The 21,778-nt window shown below is 45.4% G+C and overlaps 1 protein-coding gene across 1 annotated transcript in view; it reads left to right on the top strand.

Moving 5' to 3' along the window:
• Window positions 1-21,778, top strand: part of DOC2B (double C2 domain beta) — a gene marked incomplete at both ends in the record, with an annotated part of 134,274 nt that overhangs the window by 36,187 nt on the left and 76,309 nt on the right. The gene's annotated exons all lie outside the window — the stretch shown is intronic.

Here is a 21,778-nt window from a genome sequence, read left to right as displayed (position 1 = left end):
GAACTTCTTGCCTCCAGAAGCTGTGAATGCTCCAACACTGCAAGTTTTTAAGAAGAGACTGGACAGCTATTTGTCTGAAATGGTGTAGGGTTTTCTGCCTGAGTAGGGGGTTGGACTAGATGACTTCCAAGGTCCCTTTCAGCTCTATTCTGATTGAGCGATGCTGCGGCAGTCTTAAGTAAGTATGAGGACTTCCCTTTTTTCAGCACTGCGGTAACCTTGAATTGTCACTGAATGATTGTAAGTTGAGGACAGCCTGTAAGGGTAATCCCCGACTTACAACCATTCAGCAGTGAAAAAAGGTGAGCTATGACCACTTTTCACACTTAGGACTATTGCAACATCCCCTTGGTCACATGATCAAACTTCAGACTGTTGGCAACTGGAATGTACCTATGACGGTTGCAATGTCCCGGGGGTCACGTGATCCCCTTTTGCGACCTTCTGACAAACAAAGTCACCACGATGTAAAAAAGATGTTGAGACTCCAGAAAGAGTGCAGAGAAGAGCAACAAAGATGATCAGGGGACTGGAGGCTAAAACATATAGGGAACGGTTGCTGGAATTGGGGGTGTCTAATTTAATGATGAGAAGGACGAGGGGGGACATGATAGCAGCCTTCCAGTATCTCAGGGGCTGCCCCAAAGAAGAGGGAGTCAAGCTATTCTCCAAAGCCCCTGAAGGCAGGACAAGAAGCAACGGATGGAAACTCATCAAGGAGAGAAGCAACCTGGAACTAAGGAGAAACTTCCTGACAGTTAGAATAATTAACCAGTGGAACAACCTGCCTCCAGAAGCTGTGAATGCTCCAACGCTGGAAGTTTTTAAGAAGAGACTGGACAGCCATTTGTCTGAAATGGCATAGGGTTTCCTGCCTGAGCAGGGGGTTGGACTAGATGACCTTCAAGGTACCTTCCAACATCATCATCACCATCACCATCATCATCATCATCATCATCATCATTATTATTATTATTATTATTATTATTATTATTATTATTATTATTCATACATTCAGCCAGATGTTCAGACTGGATTTGGCATTTTTGTCTACCTATCGAGTCCTTACCAAGGACCTGGGATAGGCAGATGTTTGATGGTATTACAGATCTCGTCGCAGGATGGAAGCAGTTCCTAGTAAGGCCGCCTTTTGCAATTGACTCATGGCGAATTTGTCAATGCCGATGATGGTGTCCAAGTGGTGCTCCAGTTGTTTTGGGGTTGCACCCAAGGCGCCTATTACTATTGGTGCCACCCTTGCTTGCCTTTGCCACAGTCATTCTATTTCTATTTGTAGGTCTTTGCATTTTGTTATCTTCTCCAGTTCTTCCTCGTCTATTCTGCTGTCTCCAGGCACTGCCACGTCCACTCTCCAGACATCATCATCATCATCATCATCATCATCATCATCATCATCATCATCATTATTATTATTATTATTATTATTATTATTATTATTATTATTATTATTATTATTATTATTATTATTTCAGTAGGGAAGCCACTGACACTTAACACCAGTGTCACTAACTTAACGACTGCAGTGATTCACTTATGAACAGAGCGATGATAAAATGTGGCAAAACTCACTTAACAACTGTCTCACTTAGAAAACAGGAATTTTGGGTCTCCATTGCGGTCGTAAGCCGAGGACTCCCCCTACAAGAAATGGAGCTTCCTCATTTAAAGGCCTTCTATACAAATCACTGCGTCTGAGCCACCGTCACGAACCGGACCACGTGACTTCCGTTCTCAGCTAGGAACGATTTGATTTTACTTTATTTTTGGCCGGTGAAAACCGAGTTGCAGAGTTTGACCAACGAAGGCACACGGTTTGTGTGGTCTATTGCAGAGGTCCCCGACCTTTTGGGCACCAGGGACCGGTTCCGTGGTGAGAGGTTTTCCCGTGGACCTGGTTTGGTGTGCTGCCTGTATCCCACGGATGGGGCTTTGCTTCTTGGTGCAAGGTGGCAAAATGGCAATCAATAACCGTTCCACCGAAGCTCTCCCATCCTGGTTTGTCTGCCCCTATTCCCTTGAATGCCCCGCCTCCCCTCCTCCGGAAAAAAGAGGAACGTGGGAAACGAAACATGGGGTGCCGTTCAGCGCAAGAGAGCAGGTGGGCGAGAGGCTCGCCAGCTCCTCGCCAATCTCCAGCCCCGGTGATGGACACGCATGTCCAAAAAAACCCGTGGAAAAATTGGCGGCAAAATGGGAAGGGATGAATAATTCCTGCCTTCTTCTTCTCCCCCCCTCCCCCCCGCCCTGCCTTCCATCTAATGTTGGTTCCTGGACCACCCCCTCCATTCCTTTTCTCTTGATCAACATCGCTGCCTGGAAAATTGCCGCGTGAGCTGTTTTCCACGCCCACCAATTTGGCAGGAGAAAAAGAGTTCCCGTTGGACATATTGCCGGAGAGTCGGTGGATGGGCAGTGGGCTTCCACACCGCAGGTAGTCTTCTACTGAACGACCGCAAACTGAGCCCCCAATTTCCTGCCGCTAAGTGAGACCGTCGAGTGAGTTTCGCTCCTTTTGCTCCTTTTCCTTGCCGCGCTCGGGAAGCGAACTGCGACAGTCGTTCGATTAGCGGCACGGCTGCTAAGCGGATCGCCGCAGTTGTTAAGTCAGGAACGCGGCCGTTCAGTGAATCGGGCTCCCCCCCCACACACACACTGACTTTGCTTGTCAGAAGGCCGCCGAAGGGGATCGTGTCGACCTCCCCCCCGGGACATTGCAACTGGCATAAGAACATGCCATTTGCCGAGCCTCTGAAGGTGGATCACGTCATGGTGGGGACGCTGCAACGGTGTGAAAAACAGGCATAACTTCCTTTTTTTCAGAACAGTTGTAATTTTGAGCGGTCGCTAAATGAACGGTTGTAAGTCGAGGATTACCTGTATTAAGGAAGGGACCTCTTTTGCAGAAGAGGAGCAATAGAAATGCTTTGAAATTGACTTGCACGCAGCCATCTAATCAAAGCTCCATAAAGGTAGTCCTTGACTTACAACCATTCGTTTAGTGACTGGATTTACAACAGCAGTGAAAAAAGGTGACTTACGACCGTTTCTCACACTTGCGACCGTTGTGACATCCCTGTGGTCATGTGATCAAAATCCAGAGGCTTATGACGGTTGCAGGGTCCCGGGGTCACGTGATCCCCTTATGCGACTGTCTAACAAGCATATGGGGAAGCCAATTTCACTTTACAACCGTACCACTATCTTAACAAGTGCAGTGATTCGCTTAACAATTGTAGCAAGAAAGGTCATTAAATGGGGCAAAACTCATTTAACAACACTGTGTCTGGCTTAGCAAATGGAAACTGTGGGCTCAATGGTGGTCATAAGTTGAGGACTACCTGCATTAAGGTGGTCTCAATAGGATCTTCTCATGATCTCACATAGGACCTTTGTTGGTCCCTATAGGATTTTTAGGGGTCTCAGTAGGTGGTGTGGTGGTCCTTCATGGCATCGTTACTAGTTCTGGTAGGACTTTTGAGTATCCCTTCATAAGACTTAAGTACGTTTGTTGGTTCTACATGGGATCTTTGATGATTCTGATGGGACATTTGTTGGTTCTACGTACATGGGATCTTTGATGATTCTGATGGGACGTTTGTTGGTTCTACATGGGATCTTTGATGATTCTGATGGAACGTTTGTTGGTTCTACATGGAATCTTTGATGATTGTGATGGAACGTTTGTTGGTTCTACATAGGATCTTTGATGATTCTGATGGGACGTTTGTTAGTTCTACATAGGATCTTTGATGATTGTGATGGGACATTTGTTGGTTCTACATAGGATCTTTGATGTTTCTAATAGGACATTTTGGTGGTAGTCTTAAGTAGGACATTTTTGTGATCCTATGTTGGATCTTTGGTGGCTCCAGTAGGTTCTTTTTCTGGTCCCAGACAGGACCTTTGGTGATCCCAATAGGACTTTTGAGGGTCTCAGTAGAAGGCTTGGTGGTCGTCCATGGCATCCTTGGAAGTAGTGATGGCACCATGTCCATCAAAAACACCTAAGTAGATTTGGTGGTCCTACATAGGATCTTTGGTGTTTCTGGAGGGACATTTGGTAGTCTAAATAGGACGTTTCAGTGGTTCATTGTAGGACCTATTGTGGCCCCACTAGAATCATGGCTGGCTGGGGAATTCTGGGAGTTGAAGTCCATTCATCTTAAAGCTATCCAGGTTGAAAAACACTGACTTTAGAGCAGGGGTCTTCAAACTTGGCCCTTTTATGACTTGTGGACTTCAACTCCCAGAATTCCTCAGCCAGCATGCCTGGCTGAGGAATTCTGGGAGTTGAAGTCCACAAGTCATAAAAGGGCCAAGTTTGAAGACCCCTGCTTTAGAGATTTGACTGAATCTGAAAATTTTATAACACAAAATTTGGGGCCTTATTTACAAATTATGCATGACATGATTCCAAAACTGAACAAGTTAAATTTCTCATTAAGTTGCTGCAGAAGCTAGATTTAATCCCTGATAATATGAGAAATGCGAGGGAAGCGGTGGCTCAGTGGGTGAGGATGCTGAGCTTGTCGATCAGAAGGTCGGCAGTTTGGCGGGTCGAATCCTGAGTGCCGCGTAACAGAGTGAGCGCCTGTTACTCGTCCCAGCTTCTGCCAACCTAGCAGTTCGAAAGCACGTAAAAATGCAACTAGAAAAATAGGGACCACTCCGGTGGGAAGGTAACAGCGTTCCGTGTGCCTTTGGCGTCCAGTCATGCCGGCCACATGACCACGGAGACGTCCTCGGACAAGCGCTGGCTCTTTGGCTTTGAAACGGAGATGAGCACCGGCCCCTAGAGTTGGAAACGACTAGCACGCATGTGCGGGGGAACCTTTACCTTTACCTTAATATGAGAAATGAAATTTCTAATAGAAGAAAGACATTAAATTTACACTGAATATTATACACAGATTAAAAACGGTATAAACTATTTTACTGGGACTGTACTGTATTCCAGCATTGATTGCTAAAACTGATTGCTCAAGGGTTCGGCAGAACAATTTTTACCAAATAAACAATTCTAAAAATTGAATTTCTTTTCCAACCGGCTACTTTTAGCAAAATGTTACTAACCCTTGGATTCCTGTATTAAACTACACTTGGTAACTGCCTCTGCATATCCAGTTGGAAAGTACATACCGTTCCTTCCACATAAAAATGTCTAATTAAGGTGTGGGAGCGCACTTTGATGTCCAAAATAGCTTCCAGTTTCCAAACTGACATAGAGTTTAATTGCACTTGGAAGCCATTTTTAAAAGATAATTAAAATTACAGTACCAACCTGAAATTTGAGTTTCTCTTCACTTAATCTTAACATTCTAGCTCAAAGTTTCTCGACTTTTGCAACTTTAAAAGGAGTGGGGAATTCTGGGAGTGGAAGTCCACCCATCTTAAAGCATACTGGCTGGGGAATTCTGGGAGCTGAAATTTATATCACTTAATGTTGCCAACATTGAGAAATGCTGAGCTAGTTCTAAAGAAGTCAGAATAGATGTTCAGAAGCTGGGGTAGAATTTGCTATGGCTTTTAATTTTATTTAATGATTAATTTCCATAATTATTTTTGTAGATAGCAATATTTTGTTTTGATTTTAAGCAGGGCTGTAGCTCTCAAAACAGTATTCAGTACAGCAATATAACCTAATGTAATTCTGTAATAGTCATAAATTCACTTATTGAATTTGTGTTTCCTGTTTCTTACTTTTCTTTTCGCCTCTTCTGCTTCTATATCCCCCAGTTTCCCCCCCCCGCAGAAATGCTAAATAAAAATATGGCTAAAACAAAGAGAAAGGATTGCCTCTGAGACCTCATTTCAATTATAACCACTCCTTGACTTGTGATGGTTCATTTAATAAATAAATAAATAATAAATAAATAAATAAATAAATTCCGTTCAAAGTTTATTTATTTGTTTATTAAACTTATATACCGCCCTTCTCCCGTAGGACTCAGGGCGGTTCACAATGTTTTTTAAAAACAATACAACAATTACAAAAATTAAAAACAATTAAAATGATTACATTAACCTTGAATACATAAAAATCCCAATTAGAATCCAATTAAAACCCCAAATAATACTCTCAATCCAGGCCAGAAAGCTCAAAGAGCCAGGTCTTCAGGTCCCGACGGAATGAGCGAAGGTCAGGGGCAGTCCTAAGCTCTACAGGCAGCTGGTTCCAAAGGGCCGGCGCACCCACAGAGAAGCCCCTCCCCCTGGGTATTGTCCGCCGGCAATCTTTTACCGCCGGCACCCTGAGAAGACCCTCCCTGTGAGAGCGCACAGGACGAAGGGAGCTTGATGCCGGCAGCAGGTGCTCCCTCAGATATCCCGGACCCGAGCCATTTAGGGCTTTATAGGTCATCACCAGCACCTTGAATCTCACCCAGAGGGCAACCGGAAGCCAATGCAGCTCGCGGAGTAGAGGTGTTACATGGGAGTATCGGGAGACCCCCATCACGACTCGCGCGGCCGCATTCTGCACCAGCTGAAGCCTCCGGGTGGTCCTCAAGGGCAGCCCCATGTAGAGAGCGTTGCAGTAGTCCAATCGGGAGGTCACAAGCGCATGAGTGACTGTGCGTAGGGCATCTCGGTCCAGGTAGGGCCGTAACTGGCGCACCAGGTGAACCTGGGCAAAGGCCCCCCTGGTCACGGCTCCTATATGGTCTTCAAAACTGAGCCGCGAATCCAGGAGGACACCCAAGTTGCGAGCCCTATCAACGGGGGGTAACACCTCACCCCCCATCGTTAAAGATGGAATAGACTGGTTAGTCCGAGATGCCGGTATGCACAGCCACTCAGTCTTGGCAGGATTGAGACGAAGCCTGTTTCTTCCCATCCAGACCCGGACCGCTTCCAGGCAACGGGACATCATGGCATCGCTGGGTTGGTTCGGGGTGGAGAAAAAAAGTTGGGTATCATCGGCGTACTGATGATACCCCACCCCGAAACCACAAATGATCTCGCCCAGCGGCTTCATATAGATGTTGAACAGGAGGGGAGAGAGAACTGACCCCTGAGGGACTCCACAAACGAGAGGCCTCGGGGCGGATCTCTGCCCTCCCGTCAACACCGACTGCGAGTGGCCCAGGAGGTAGGAGGAGAACCACTGCAAAACAGTGCCCCCCACTCCCAACCCCCTGAGATGCTACAATAGGATACTATGATCGATGGTATTGAAAGCCGCTGGGAGATCTAATAGGACCAGGACAGAGGAGCAACCCCTGTCCCGAGCCCTCCAGAGATCATTCACCAGCGCGACCAATGCCGTCTCCGTGCTGTGCCCGGGCCTGAAACCTGATTGGTACGGGTCCAGATAATCAGTTTCCTCCAGGAACAGAGGAAGCTGATGCGCCACCACGCTCTCAACAACCTTCGCCAAAAAGCGAAGGTTGGAGACCAGACGATAGTTGTTTAAAATCGCTGGGTCCAGGGCAGGCTTCTTGAGAAGGGGCCTCACCACCGCCTCCTTCAAAGTGGCGGGGAAGACACCCTCGCTCAAAGAGGCAGATATTACTGCCTGGAACCAACAGTTACGACGGCATTGAAAAAGGGAGTTATAACTGTTTTTCACCTGACCGTTGCAGCATCCCCTTGGTCATATAATCAAAATTAAGGCATTTGGAAACTGGCATGTACTTATGACGGTTGCAGTGTCACGTGATCCCCTTTCACAACCTACTGCCAGGCAAAGCCAATGGGGAAGCCAGATTCACTTAACAACGGTGTTACTAATTTTAGCAACTGCTGTGATTCATTTAACAATTGTGGAAAGAAAGGTCGTAAAATTGGGCAAAACTCACTTGGGCTCCTTTGCGCCGTACGTCGAGGATTATCTGTACCCACAACGTTGTGCTTCTCTGCACATAGACAAGACCTGCTCTAGCTGCAGCGCCATTTGAAGTGGCGTTTTATTTATCCCACACGTGCTTATTGAAACCATTTTGCAAGGCTCTCAAAACTGGCCCTGGGCAATCCTAGAAGGGTTAAAATGGCCACCCCAGTAGTGTAATAATTGCTGGCTGGGGAATTCTGGGAGTTGCAGTCCAGACTTGTTAAAGTTGCCAAGGTTGAGAAACACCGGGTTTAATGAAAGGGACCCAGGAGCATGGCCTCTGGGCTAGATCTGGTGGGTTTGCAGAGATGATAGGGGACTATTTTGCTTTTTTTAAAACAGCTCACGTTTACAATGCAGGTAGAATTTTACCCTCTTTTCTGACTGTTCCATTAGTGGTGAGGTCAGATGATGGCCTGTTACATTAATTACAGATGGCTAATCTTGAATTAAATGTTGCAGTAATTAATGCTTCAGTAGAAGAGAATATGCTATGTGCAGCTCTGGGTTAAATGGCCTGGTTGGAGGTTTATCTGTGTCCTCAAGGCCACCTAAGTCAGGGGTAGGCAACCTTGGCTCTTTTATGACTCGTGGACTTCAACTCCCAGAATTCCTGAGCCAGCATGGCTGGCTCAGGAATTCTGGGAGTTGAAGTCCACGAGTCATAAAAGAGCCAAGGTTGCCTACCCCTGACCTAAGTGGTGCAGATAAACCTCCAAGTGGCCTCAATGACTCTCTAGAAGAATGCAAATCAGCTGTCTGCAAGGAGTATAAATCCTTCCATTCCCCACCATCCAGTCAGAGCTGAAGAAGCATCTTGGCTGACCGTTCCAAGGAGGTCATCTAGTCCAACCCCCCTGCTCATGCAGGAGACCCCATGCCCTTTCAGATAGGTGCCCGTCCAGTCTCTTAAAGATTTCCAGTGTTGGAGCATTCACAGCTTCTGGAGGCAAGGAGTTCCACTGGTTGATTGTTCTCACTGTTGGAAAGTTTCTCCTTAATTCCAGGTTGCTTCTCTCCTTGATAAATTTCCATCCGTTGCTTCTTCTCCCGGCTTCAGGTGCTTTGGAGAATAGCTTGACTGCCTCTTCTTTGGGGCAGCCCCTGAGATATTGGAAGACTGCTATCATGTCACCCCTAGTTATCCTTTTCTCCAGACTAGACATACCCAATTCCTTGCAATGGTTCTTTGTGTGTTTTAGTCTCCAGACCCTTAATCATCTTAGTTGCTTTTCTCTTCTTTCCTCACTGCCGTTCCCAAGACAGATCCAGAGAGAGAGCATTGCAAAGGGAGGGACTCCACACTCAGATACCAGGACCATCTTATTATCATAAAATAACTGTAAGAACACCACATGCTTGTTATGTCTCCATTAGAGGTTTTTAGCGCCTTTTAGAATCCTCGTTGTGCCATAATAGCAGTATGAAGAACAAATGTTATATCATTTCAGCAGTGATGGGTTGATGTTATGAAGACAGCAGGGACCATGCCCTTTGTAACAAAGTGATGCTTGAAATACAGGTCATCTTCATTTAGGTGCCACAATCAGGACTGGCAACTTGTTTGTTAAGTGAAGCAGTTACTAAGTGAATCCGTGCCTGGTTATGATCTTACTTCAGTTTTCCTTCGCTTTCTTAGACCTGTGAGGATTGGCAGTGCAAGGTAAAGTTGGCAGTGTAAAGTTACTTTTTTTGTAAAAAAAAATATTTTATTGGTTTTTAGCAATAACAATCTCCAGTGCCTGGTGTACAGCGTGTTGTCTTGGTTTATATATTTGAGAAAGAAAGAAAAGAAAAGAAAAAAAGGCAATAATAATTATTTAACAGTCAATAACGATTAAATTTGATAGTTCCATAATTAGTATATCGATTAATAATATATATTTCTTTGATCTTCCCTTCTCCCATTTGTATTCTTCTTCAGCCTTAAACAAATATAATTCTTACTATTTTCAATATGTAAATGGTTAAATATACACATTTTTTCATATTTATACAGATAGTGAGAACATCTATGTATAACATTTTTATCAGCTTATATTGTTCTTATAACCATCATCTCATTACCGGTAGTTCAGCAGGCATCCTATTTTTGTGAGTTTTATTTAAGATTAATTTCCCCTTTTATTCAATTCATTCTTATCAGTCATGATTTTCTCTAGATACCTAAATTTTTCCATTTAGGTACACCATCCCAATATTTTCATATTTCATGTATTATAAAAAAAATACTGTGCTTCTTATCTATCTTATAACATCTGGGTATAACATCCTTGCTGATCAGCTTATATTTCACTTATATTTATAAAAGTTACATCATCCCAATCTTTTTACATTTCATAGCTTGTAAAACATACTATAGTACTTAAATCTTTTATCTTTCTTGTTATAGGGCCTCTTTATGTTCAAAGTTCTCTATTCTTTTAACCATATTCGAACAAGTGTTTACTCATGTAGTACTCCCATCTGCTAGGTCGAGTCAAATCTCTTTTGCCTTCTTCTTTTGCCAAACTTGATATATTTTGATTCCCCAGGTAAAATTACTTTTTCATCGCCATGATAATTACAAACGATTGTTAAACAAACCATTCCTTGCAATGATACACAGGGATTGAAGGCTAAAAACATACGAAGAATGGTTGCTGGAACTGGGTACGTCTAGTCTTAATGAAGAGAAGGATGAGGGGGGACATGATAGCAGTGTTCCAGTATCACAGGGGCTGCCCCAAAGAAGAGGGAGTCAAGCTACTCTCCAAAGTGCCTGAAGGCAAGAGAAGAAGCAACGGATGGAAACTAATCAAGGAGAGAAGCAACCTGGAACTAAGGAGAAACTTTCTGACAGTTAGAACAATTAACCGGTGGAACCACCTGCCTCCAGAAGCGGTGAATGCTCCAACACTGGAAGTCTTTAAGAGGAGACTGGACAGCTATTTGTCTGAAATGGTATAGGGTTTCCTGCCTGAACAGGGGGTTTGACTAGATGACCTCCAAGGTCCCTTACAACTCTGTTATTCTGTTATTCTGAATACCATAATCATAGAAAGGTTGCAAGAAGTAATTGTATCAGGTCAACGGAGATAGCTACATGAGCCATAGCAATTTTATGATTAAAGCGTTGTTCACATGTCATCCTTTGTGTCCTTTCTGTGAGTGTGCCCAGGATTAGGGACATGCCCTAGGTGGATCCTTTGGCTGTTAATTCCTCTTTACCCATGAAACAAGGGTTAAGAGCTCATTCCATTGTATCAAAACAGGAGGTGAATGGCCCTGCAGGTAGTTCTTGACTTAATAAATTAATTAATGGCGTAAAGTTTAAGCCACAGGTCTGCAACCTGCGGCTCTGGAGCCACTTGCGGCTCTTTCAGCCGTCTCCTGCGGCTCCCAGTCCTCTGCCATGTGCAGTCCCAAAAAAAAGTGGGACTAAAAAAGTTCAACCAATCAATTCAAATATGCAGGGTAGGTGCATATCTCGCCTTGGCTCCACTCTTCAGCCAAACCCTGTTCTGCGCATGCGCGCATGTACACGCATGCGCACACATTTTTTGCGGCTCCCAGTTTTTCCTTTTGTGAGGGAACCGGTTCTGAGTGGCTCTTTCACTGTTTCAGGTTGCTGACCCCTGGTTTAAGCCAATCACTAGGAGATGGTGAGTTCTAGTCCCGCCTTAGACGTGAAAGCTGGCTGGGTGACGTTAAGGCTTAAAGTGTCTAAGGCGGGACTAGAACTCACCGTCTCCTGGTGATTGGTCTAAAGTGACCCAGCCAGCTTTCATGTCTAAGGCAGCACTAGAACTCACCGTCTCCTGGTGACTGGCCTAAAGTCACCACCCGGCTTTCATGTGTAAGGCAGAACTGCATCTCCCAGTCTCCTGCTGATGGGCCCAAAGCCACCCAGCCGGTTTTCATGCCTAAGGCAAGACTGGAATTCCCAGTCTCCTGGTGACTGGTCTGAAGTTGCCCAGTTGGCTTTCAAGTCTCCTGATGATTGGCCCCAAATCATCCAACCATCTGTTAAGCCTAAAGTGGGACTAGAACTCACGGTCTCCTGGTTTCTAGGCAGGTACCTTAACCATTAGACCAGGGCTTTTCGAAATGGGCCCTTTTATGACTTGTGGACTTCAACTCCCAGAATTCCTCAGCCAGGCACACTGGCTGAGGAATTCTGGGAGTTGAAGTCCACAAGTCATGAAGGGGCCAAGTTGGAAGACCCCCTGCCTTAGATCAAACTGGCTGTCCTCACCATAATGGCGCCTAAGTCCATCTAAGTCATAAGTATTGAGGGGCGTCAAATGGATCAGTCAAGTGACTCGCCCAGTTTTATGACCTATTTTGGCAGCGGACGTTAAGTTAAGCAAATGCTGGGGTATTGTGAGGGAAAACGTTGGTTTACTCGAGGTGCGGTTTTGCTGAAAACTGGAAGGAAGTGCCGGTTTTTTTGGCCAAAACTGTTGTAAAATGTGGTCATGTGACTGCTGAGCGGCCATATTTCTGGGTGCCCATAATTGAGTCATGGTGGGGGAGGGGCTGGGGGTCAGAAATTGAAATCTGGGTGTGATAAGCAGCCTCAAGGTAAGTCTGTTGTAACTTTGAATGGTCACTCAGTGTCCTGTCGTAAGTTGAGGACTACCTGTACTACTTGTTTGCAGGGCCCTGGTTTTAAAGGCATAGAAGCGTGTAATAAGGACTCACTAACTAACTATATTAAATATGGTGGTGATTGTGAGATTGATTAAAATGATTTCTCTAGATTTTTTGGGGGGGGTTGGGGGTTTAAGGTGTGGCTTGATTTCGAAACCAGATTTAGCAAAAGCTACTTTATGTATCTGCCATCTGCGCATGTTACTAGTCCTTAATGTTTCCATTCCATCCTTTACTCATTTCTTCTTTCCCCCCCCTCCTCCCTTCTCTGTCTTTTTTATATGTTTCCCACTCCCTTCCTTTTGGTTGTCTCTCCATCTTCCATTCTGCCACGTTCATTTCATTTCTTGGCTGGGAGAAACAGATGCCCCAAGCACACTACCAAAAGGTAAGGTCTATTTTAAGCCTCTTCTGTGTCCTCCCTGGCAGGGTTGTTGTGATGTCCAACAGATGCTCCAGAGCAGACAATCAGGTGTCTAGTTTAACAAAGAGAAGGGTGTGGGGTGACATGGTAGCAGTCTTCCAGTATCTCAGGGGCTGCCCCAAAGAAGAGGGAGTCAAGCTGTTATACAAAGTGCCTGAAGGCAGAACAAGAAGCAACAGATGGAAACTCATGGAGGAGCAACCTGGAATTAAGGAGAAACTTCCTGACAGTTAGAACAATTAACCAGTGGAACAACCTGCCTCCAGAAGCGGTGCATGCTCCAACACTGGAAGTTTTTAAAGAAGAGACTGGACAGCCATTTGTCTGAAATGGTATAGTGTCTCCTGCCTGAGCAGGGATTGGACTAGATGATCTCTAAGGTCCCTTCCAACTTTATTATTATTATTGTTGTTGTTGTTGTTGTTGTTGTTGTTGTTGTTGTACAGAGTTCCCCAACATATCCAGCTTTGCAGACCGGCGGGAGGGGGGGAAAGAGAGGGGATGATTTAGCCCAAGTTGCCGGCAGGTGCGTGCGTGTGTGTGCAGCTCCATTTCGCCAAGTAGCGTGCGTGCGCGCCTGCCACTCACTTAAATGGACCGCGCCCACACTCTTTCAACACTGCTTGTGCAAGTGAGGATGTACGTGTGCGCACTCGCTGGCCGTTTCCGCAGCCCGGTTGCAAAACCCCTCATGGCTACAGCTGACAGGTTGGGGCCCCCGGCTCCAGAGATACGTACCGTGTTCCCCCCAAAATAAGACCTTACTGCAAAATAAATCCTAGCCAGATTTTTGTGGATGCTCGTAATATAAGCCCCACCCCTAAAATAAGCCCCAGTTAAGATCGTCAGCCAGTCGGACGCATTTAGTACCGTATTTCCACGAATGTAAGACCCAACTGGAAAATAAGCCCTAATCCATCTTTTGGAGCAAAAATTTGGGGAAAATAGGGGTACAATAGAATAGAACTGGAAGGGACCTTGAGTGTCTTCTAGTCCAGCCCCCCGTTTAAGCAGGAGAACCTATATTATTTCAGACAAGTGACTGTCTAGTCTCTTCTTAAAAACCTCCAGTAATGGAGCGCCCACGATTTCTGGTGGCAGGCTGTTCCACTGGTTAATTGTTCCCACTGTCAGGAAGTTTCTCCTTAATTCCAGGTTGTTTCTCTCCTTGGTTAGTTTCCATCCGTTGCTTCCTCTCCTGCCTTCAGGTGCTTTGGAGAATAGCTTGACTGCCTCTTCTTTGGGGCAGCCCCTCAAATACTCGAATACTGTTATCATGTCTCCCATTTCTTCTTTTCTTTAGACTAGCTAAATAACAACAACAACAATAAAGTTGGACGGGACCTTGGAGGTAATCTAGTCTAACCCCCTGCTCAGGCAGGAAACCTATACCATTTCAGACAAATGGCTGTCTAGTCTCTTCTTAAAAACTTCCAGTGTTGGAGCATTCACCGCTTCTGGAGGCAAGGAGTTCCACTGGTTAATTGTTCTCACTGTCAGGAAATTCCTCCTTAGTTCCAGGTTGCTTCTCTCCTTGATGAGTTTCCATCCGTTGCTTCTTATCCTGCCTTCAGGGGCTTTGGAGAAGAGCTTGACTCCCTCTTCTTTGGGGCAGCCCCTGAGATATTGGAAGGCTGCTATCCTGTCCCCCCTCGTCCAGACCCAGTTCCAGCCACCGTTCCTTATATGTTTTATCCTCCAGTGTCCTGATCACCTTTGTTGCTCTTCTCTGCACTCTTTCTAGTATAAGCACCGGAGAGACGCTACTTTTTGTCCAGTGCCATTGCAACTTTGAGCAGTCATTAAACGAATGGTTGTAAGTCGAGGACGGAACAATAGAGCAGAAGAACCAAGTTGGAAGGGACCTTGGGGGTTATCTTGTCCAACCCCCAGCTCAAGCAGAAAACCCCATGCCAGGGCTTTTCAAACCTGACCCTTTTATGACTTGTGGACTTCAACTCCCAGCGTGCCTGTCTGAGGAATTCTGGGAATTGAAGTCCACAAGTCATATAAGGGCCAAGTTTGAAGACCCCTGTCTCAAAGCATCCTGGCTGAGGAATTCTGGGAGTTGAAGTCCACAAGTCATAAAAGGGCCAAGATGGAAGACCCCTGTCTCAAAGCATCCTGGCTGAGGAATTCTGGGAGTTGAAGTCTACCAGTCCTAAAAGGGCCAAGATGGAAGACCCCTGTCTCAAAGCATCCTGGCTGAGGAATTCTGGGAGTTGAAGTCCACAAGTCATAAAAGGGCCAAGATGGAAGACCCCTGTCTCAAAGCATCCTGGCTGAGGAATTCTGGGAGTTGAAGTCTACCAGTCATAAAAGGGCCAGGTTTGAAGAGCCCTGCCCTATACAGAAGACGCTACACCTGCATGCTTTTGAAAAAAGCAAGTCCTCCCACTTTAGCAAAGCTTAAATTTCTGTTCATTCCGGATTGAATGTTTGTGAATTCTTTCTGTTTTGTGTTGCGAGTGCGACAGCCAGATGCTATGAACAAAGGGATGCTGGGCCTGCCCGTGCGCAGGCAGGCACATGGGCGCTCCTGTCTTTGTGTAGGTGTGTGTTTAGAGGAAATTGGTGTGACTCACATTCCCATCCTTGGAGAGTTTCATTCAAGGGGGAATCTACGCTCCGAAAAGCCATCACTCCGGCATCTGACGGTTTTAATGCTTTCAGCCTTTCCACGGGGGCCGAAAAAGCTTTGTTCTTAGTTCCTTTAATGTTTCATCAAAGGCTCGCTTTGCCGTGGAGCTTTTGCTTTAACCGCCGGGCCGTTGTGGCGGAGGAGAACTTAACCTCAACAACTGCATCCAGTTTGGTCACCACGATGTAAAAAAGATGTTGAGACTTCTAGAAAGAGCGCAGAGAAGAGCAACAAAGAGGATCAGGGGACTGGAGGCACGGTTGCCGGAACTGGGTAGGTCTAGTTTCATGAAGAGAAGGACTTTGGGTGAAATGATAGCAGTGTTCTGATATCTAAGGGGCTGCCAGAAAGAAGAGGGGGTCAACCTATTCTCCAAAGCCCTTGAAGGCAGGACAAGAAGCAACGGGTGGAAACTAGTCAAGGAGAGAAGCAACCTGGAACTAAGGAGAAATTTCCTGACAGAACAATTAACCAGTGGAACGGCTTGCTCCAGATGTTGTGTATACTCCACCACTGGAGGTTTTTAAGAAGAGACTGGAGAGCCATTTGTCTGAAATGGTATAGGTTTCCTGCCTGAGCAGGGGTTGGACTAGAAGACCTCCAAGGTTCCTCCCAACTCTGTTATTCTATTCTATTCTATTCTATTCTATTCTATTCTATTCTATTCTATTCTATTCTATTCTATTCTATTCTATTCTATTCTATTCTATTCTATTCTATTCTATTCTATTCTATTCTATTCTAATTTCATTCTATTCTATTCTATTCTATTCTATATTCTATTCCATTCCATTCCATTCTCTATTCTATTCTCTTCTATTATATTCTATATTCTATATTCTATTCTATTCTAATTTCATTCTATCCCATCCCATCCCATCCCATCCCATCCCATCCCATCCCATCCCATCCCATCCCATCCCATCCCATCCCATCCCATCCCATCCCATCCCATCCCATCCCATCCCATCCCATCCTATCCTATCCTATCCTATCCTATCCTATCCTATCCTATCCTATTCTATTCTATTCTATTCTATTCTATTCTATTCTATTCTATTCTATTCTATTCTATTCTATTCTATTCTATTCTATTCTATTCTATTCTATTCTATTCTATTCTATTCTATTCTATTCCGAAGAGACTGGACAGCCATTTGTCTGAAATGGTAGGGTTTCCCACTTGAGCAGGGTGTTGTATTAGATGACCTCCAAGGTCCCTTCCCTATTATTATTTATTTATTTATTTATTTATTTATTTATTTATTTATTTAATTCCATTTATATCCCACCCTTCTCCGAAGACTCAGGGCGGCTTACAAGCTTAGCAGTAGCCTTCATTCTATGTATATGCCTGCTTATTAGGGCTTTCGGGGCCCCCCAAGCAGCATTATTACAAAGTCAGCTTATTGCCCCCAACAATCTGGGTCCTCATTTTACCTACCCTTGGAAGGATGGAAGGCTGAGTCAACCTTGAGCCTGGTGGGACTCGAACCTGCACTAATTGCAGGCAGCTGGTGTTACTTAAGGAGGCATTAGCCCACTGCTCCACCAAGGCTCTATTATTATTATTATTATTATTATTATTATTATTATTATTATTATTATTATTATTATTATTATTATCCCTTGGAATGAAAATGAGCTCCCATGTTCTCCTGCCGGTGTGCGCGGAATTTCAATGCAGAAGTTTGCAAGAGGACAAACTTGTTTTCTGCAAGCAAAACAGTCCCGGAGGAACCTGGCAGAGCAGCTTTTCAGAAGCTCTCGTGAGCTGCGTTGGACTTCCGTGGAGGAAGGTCTATGGAGATTCTCGGTCATCCAGGTCACAGTGTTGTGAAGTTGTTTTGTTTCCCCGACGTACAGATCTGCACACGGCTCACTGCATTGTACGGCCTATGAGTACAATGAGCAATGGTGGTGGTATATGCAATACGATGCGGTGAGCCGCGTGCAGATCTGTACATTGGGGAGACAAAACAAAACAACAACTTCATAAATGTGTGGCACAACAAAGGAAAGCAAACTCATCAGTCAGTGGCCCATCTGCCTTTAAAAGACGAAAGCCGCTCTTTCAAAGACAGCAAAGCCCACATTTTGGACAGGGAGGACCGCTGGTTTGAAAGAGGGGGTCAAAGAGGCAATCTAGGTCAAGACTGAACAGCCCTTCCCTCAACAGAGGAGGAGGAACACAACATAGTCTATCTCCAGTCTACAATACAGTCCATTCAGCAGTAAGAAGAAGGCTCCACACCCATTTGCACCACTCAGGTGACCCTGAGGACACAGGTAAACCTCCAGGTGGCCTCAAGGACTCTCTGAAAGAAGGCAAATGGCCGGCTGTCTGCAAGGAGTATAAATCCTTCCATTCCCCACCATCCCAGTCAGAGCTGAAGAAGCTTCTTGGGTGAGATGCGAAACGTCTTCAAAAAAAACCAAGGAAGTCCAGTTGGATACATGGCATGGTGTAAAGCCGGGTTGGAGAACTGTGGCCCTTTTATGACTTGTGGACTTCAACTCCCAGAATTCCTCAGCCAGCCATGTTACTGCTGGCCCAGGAATTCTGGGAGTTGAAGTCCCCAAGTCATAAAGGGGCCATAGTTCTCCACCTCTGGTGGAAAGGTTCATGTCAGGTTTTACACTTAGGCAAGAAAAACCAAATGCACAGGCACAGTATAGGTCAGGGGTATTCAAACTTGGCCCTTTTATGACTTGTGGACTTCAACTCCCAGAATTCCTCAGCCAGCGTGCCTGGCTGAGGAATTCTGGGAGTTGAAATCCACAAGTCATAAAAGGGCCAAGTTTGAAGACCCCTGATATAGGTGGTACTTGGCTGAATAGTAGCATTTTATAAAGTAGATAAGGCATTTTATAAAGTAGATCACAACCTACTACTTGATAAGATAGAAAAATGTGGGTTAGATAGCATCACCACCAGATGGATTCGTAGCTGGCTGACAGGCCGTACTCAGCGTGTGGTCCTCAATGGAACCGCATCTACATGGAAGGAAGTGTGTAGTGGGGTGCCCCAGGGCTCTGTTCTGGGCCCAGTGCTCTTCAATATCTTCATTAATGATTTGGATGAGGGGATAGATGGGGAACTCATCAAATTTGCAGACGACACCAAGCTGGCAGGAATAGCCAACACTCCAGAAGATAGGCTTAAAATACAGGAGGATCTGGACAGACTTGAACACTGGGCGCTATTTAACAAAATGAAATTCAATGGGGGAAAAAGTAAGGTTCTACATTTAGGCAAGAAAAACCAAATGCACAGGTATAGTGTAGAAGATACCTTGCTCAATAGTAGCAACCGTGAGAGGGACCTCGGAGTCCTAGTGGACAATCCCTTAAATATGAGCCAGCAGTGTGCTGCAGCTGCCAAAAAAGCCAACACAGTGCTAGGCTGCATTAACAGAGGGATAGAATCAAGTTCACGTGAAGTGTTAATACCACTTTACAATGCCTTGGTAAGTCCACACTTGGAATACTCCTTCCAGTTTTGGTCACCACGATGTAAAAAAGATGTTGAGACTCTGGAAAGAGTGCAGAGAAGAGCAACAAAGATGATCAGGGAACTGGAGGCTAAAACATATAAGGAACGGTTGCTGGAATTGGGTATGTCTAGTCAAACGAAGAGAAGGACGAGGGGGAACATGATAGCAGCCTTCCAGTATCTCAGGGGCTACCCCAAAGAAGAGGGAGTCAAGCTAGGCAACTGGTGGTACTCGGATGTTGCCATATCCTAAAAGTGATACAATGGGTGAAAAGATTGAAAAGCTATTCTCCAAAGCGCCCGAAGGCAGGACAAGAAGCAATGGATGGAAACCAATCAAGGAGAGAAGCAACCTAGAACTAAGGAGAAACTTTCTGACAGTTAGAACAATTAACCAGTGGAACAACCTGCCTCCAGAAGCGGTGAATGCTAAAATGGGCAAACCTCACTTAGCAAATTTCCCACTTAGCGACAGTTGGTTCAATTGTGGCTGTAAGTTGAGGACTACCTGTATAACAGAATAGTAGATTTAGAAGGGACCTTGGAGGTCATCTAGTCCAATCCCTGCTCAGGCAGGAGACACTATACCATTTCAGACAAATGGCTGTCCAGTCTCTTCTTTAAAATCTTCCAGTGTTGGAGCATTCACAGCTTCTGGAGGCAGGTTGTTCCACTGGTTAATTGTTCTGACTGTCAGGAAATTCCTCCTTAATTTCAGGTTGCTTCTCTCCTTGGTTAGTTTCCATCCGTTGCTTCTTGTCTTGCCTTCAAGGGCTCTGGAGAATAGCTTGACTCCCTCTTCTTTGGGGCAGCCCCTGAGACATTGGAAGACTGCTATCATGTCCCCCCTCATCCTTCTCTTCATTAAACTACACATACCCAATTCCAGCAACCGTTCCTTGTATGTTTTAGCCTCCAGTCCCCTGATCATCTCTGTTGCTCTTCTCTGCACCCTTTCTAGAGTGTCAACATCTTTTTTACATCGTGGTGACCAAAACTGGATGCAGTATTCCAGGTGTGGCCTTACCAGGGCCTTGTAAAGTGGTATTAACACTTCACTTGATCTTGATTCTATCCCTCTGTTAATGCAGCCTAGAACTGTGTTGTCTTTTTTGGCGGCTGCAGCACACTTACTGGCTCATATTTGAGTGATTGTCCACTAGGAATCCACGATCCCTCTCGTAATTGCGGCCATTGTCCCAGGTACCCCCTATCCTGTACTTGTGCATTTGGTTTTTCCTGCCTAAATGTAAGACACCCACCCTCCACCCCGCCGCAGTTGATATTTATTCTTCAGCCTCCAGAGTCTTTGACAGCCTAAAAACAGGAAATTCCTAGGTTTGGGGGGTTTGTTTGCAGTTCGTTCCAACAGAGTCTGGGAATTGCAGCCAGGTATGTATTCTCTGTTGGCCGTCGGCCACGATGGCGGGACCAAAAAAAAAAAAAGTGCCGCTTTGCACAAACACAGGGATCGTGAATCAAAGATCCCTGTAATTTGGTAGCTCAAGAAATTGCTCTGTTACTTAAGCCTGGAATTAATTGCCGAGTTGGAACAAAGAGAACATTTGCATGCAGAACAATAACCGGCATGTGAATTCGTTATCTAGGGTGCTTATCGCTCTCTGCTCATCGCCAGGATTTGGGCTGTCTGTTGACTTCTGCGGAAAAAAAAGGCGGACTGTTAGAAAGGTGGTGGGGACACACACCTGTTCACTGGCATCCGTTCCTTTTAATTTTTTATTTCAATCTGTGCAGCTTCTCACGGTAACTCAAAAGCTTCTGGAATAAAACCTTTGGGATTATCCCGATAGCCCTTGACGTACGATCCCAAAGGAGTCACACATTTCCCCTTTCTTGCCACAGTTGCGAAGGGAAATGAGTGCAGTTAAGTCGGTACACACGGGTTGTTAAGCGAATCTGGCTGCCCCTTTGACTTTGCTTATCGGAAGGTGGCAAAAGGGGATCCTGTGATCCCGGAACACTGCAACCGTCATAGGTACATGCCAGATGCCGCGCGGCAATGTGGCGCAAGGAGCAAATGAATGGAAAGGCCCCTTTCGTGCCACAGTCCCTGACTGGATAGTAGCACTCCCCCCCCAACCCCCCCATGTTCTGAAAGATGGAGAATATTGGGGGCCAGTCTGGTCTAGTAGTTAAGGCATCTTGCTAGAAAGTGGGAGACCGTGAGTTCTAGTCCCGCCTTAGCCATAGACCTCATCATCATCATAAAGTTGGAAGGGACCTTGGAGGTCATCTAGTGCAACCCCCTGCTCAGGCAGGAAACCCTATACCATTTCAGACAAATGGCTGTCCAGTCTCTTCTTAAAAACTTCCAGTGTTGGAGCATTCACTGCTTCTGGAGGCAGGTTGTTCTACTGGTTAATTGTTCTCACTGTCAGGAAATTCCTCCTTGGTTCTAGGTTGCTTCTCTCCTTGATTACTTTCCATCTGTTGCTTCTTGTCCTGCCCTCAGGGGCTTTGGAGAACAGCTTGACTCCCTCTTCTTTGGGGCAGCCCCTGAGATACTGGAACACTGCTATCATGTCCCCACTCGTCCTCCTCTTCGTTAAACTAGACATACCCAATTCCAGCAAACGTTCTTTATATGTTTTAGGCTCCAGCCCTTCTCTGCACTCTTTCTAGAGTCTCAACATCTTTTTTACATTGTGGTGACCAAAACTGGATGCAAGATTCCAAGTGTGGTCTTACCAAGGCGTTGTAAAGTGGTAT

This window comes from Vipera berus (assembly GCF_964194415.1).
Source record: "Vipera berus genome assembly, chromosome: 1".
NCBI lineage: Eukaryota > Metazoa > Chordata > Lepidosauria > Squamata > Viperidae > Vipera > Vipera berus.
Note: the sequence above shows the minus strand (reverse complement) of the source record. Positions and strands in the feature narration are given on the sequence as shown.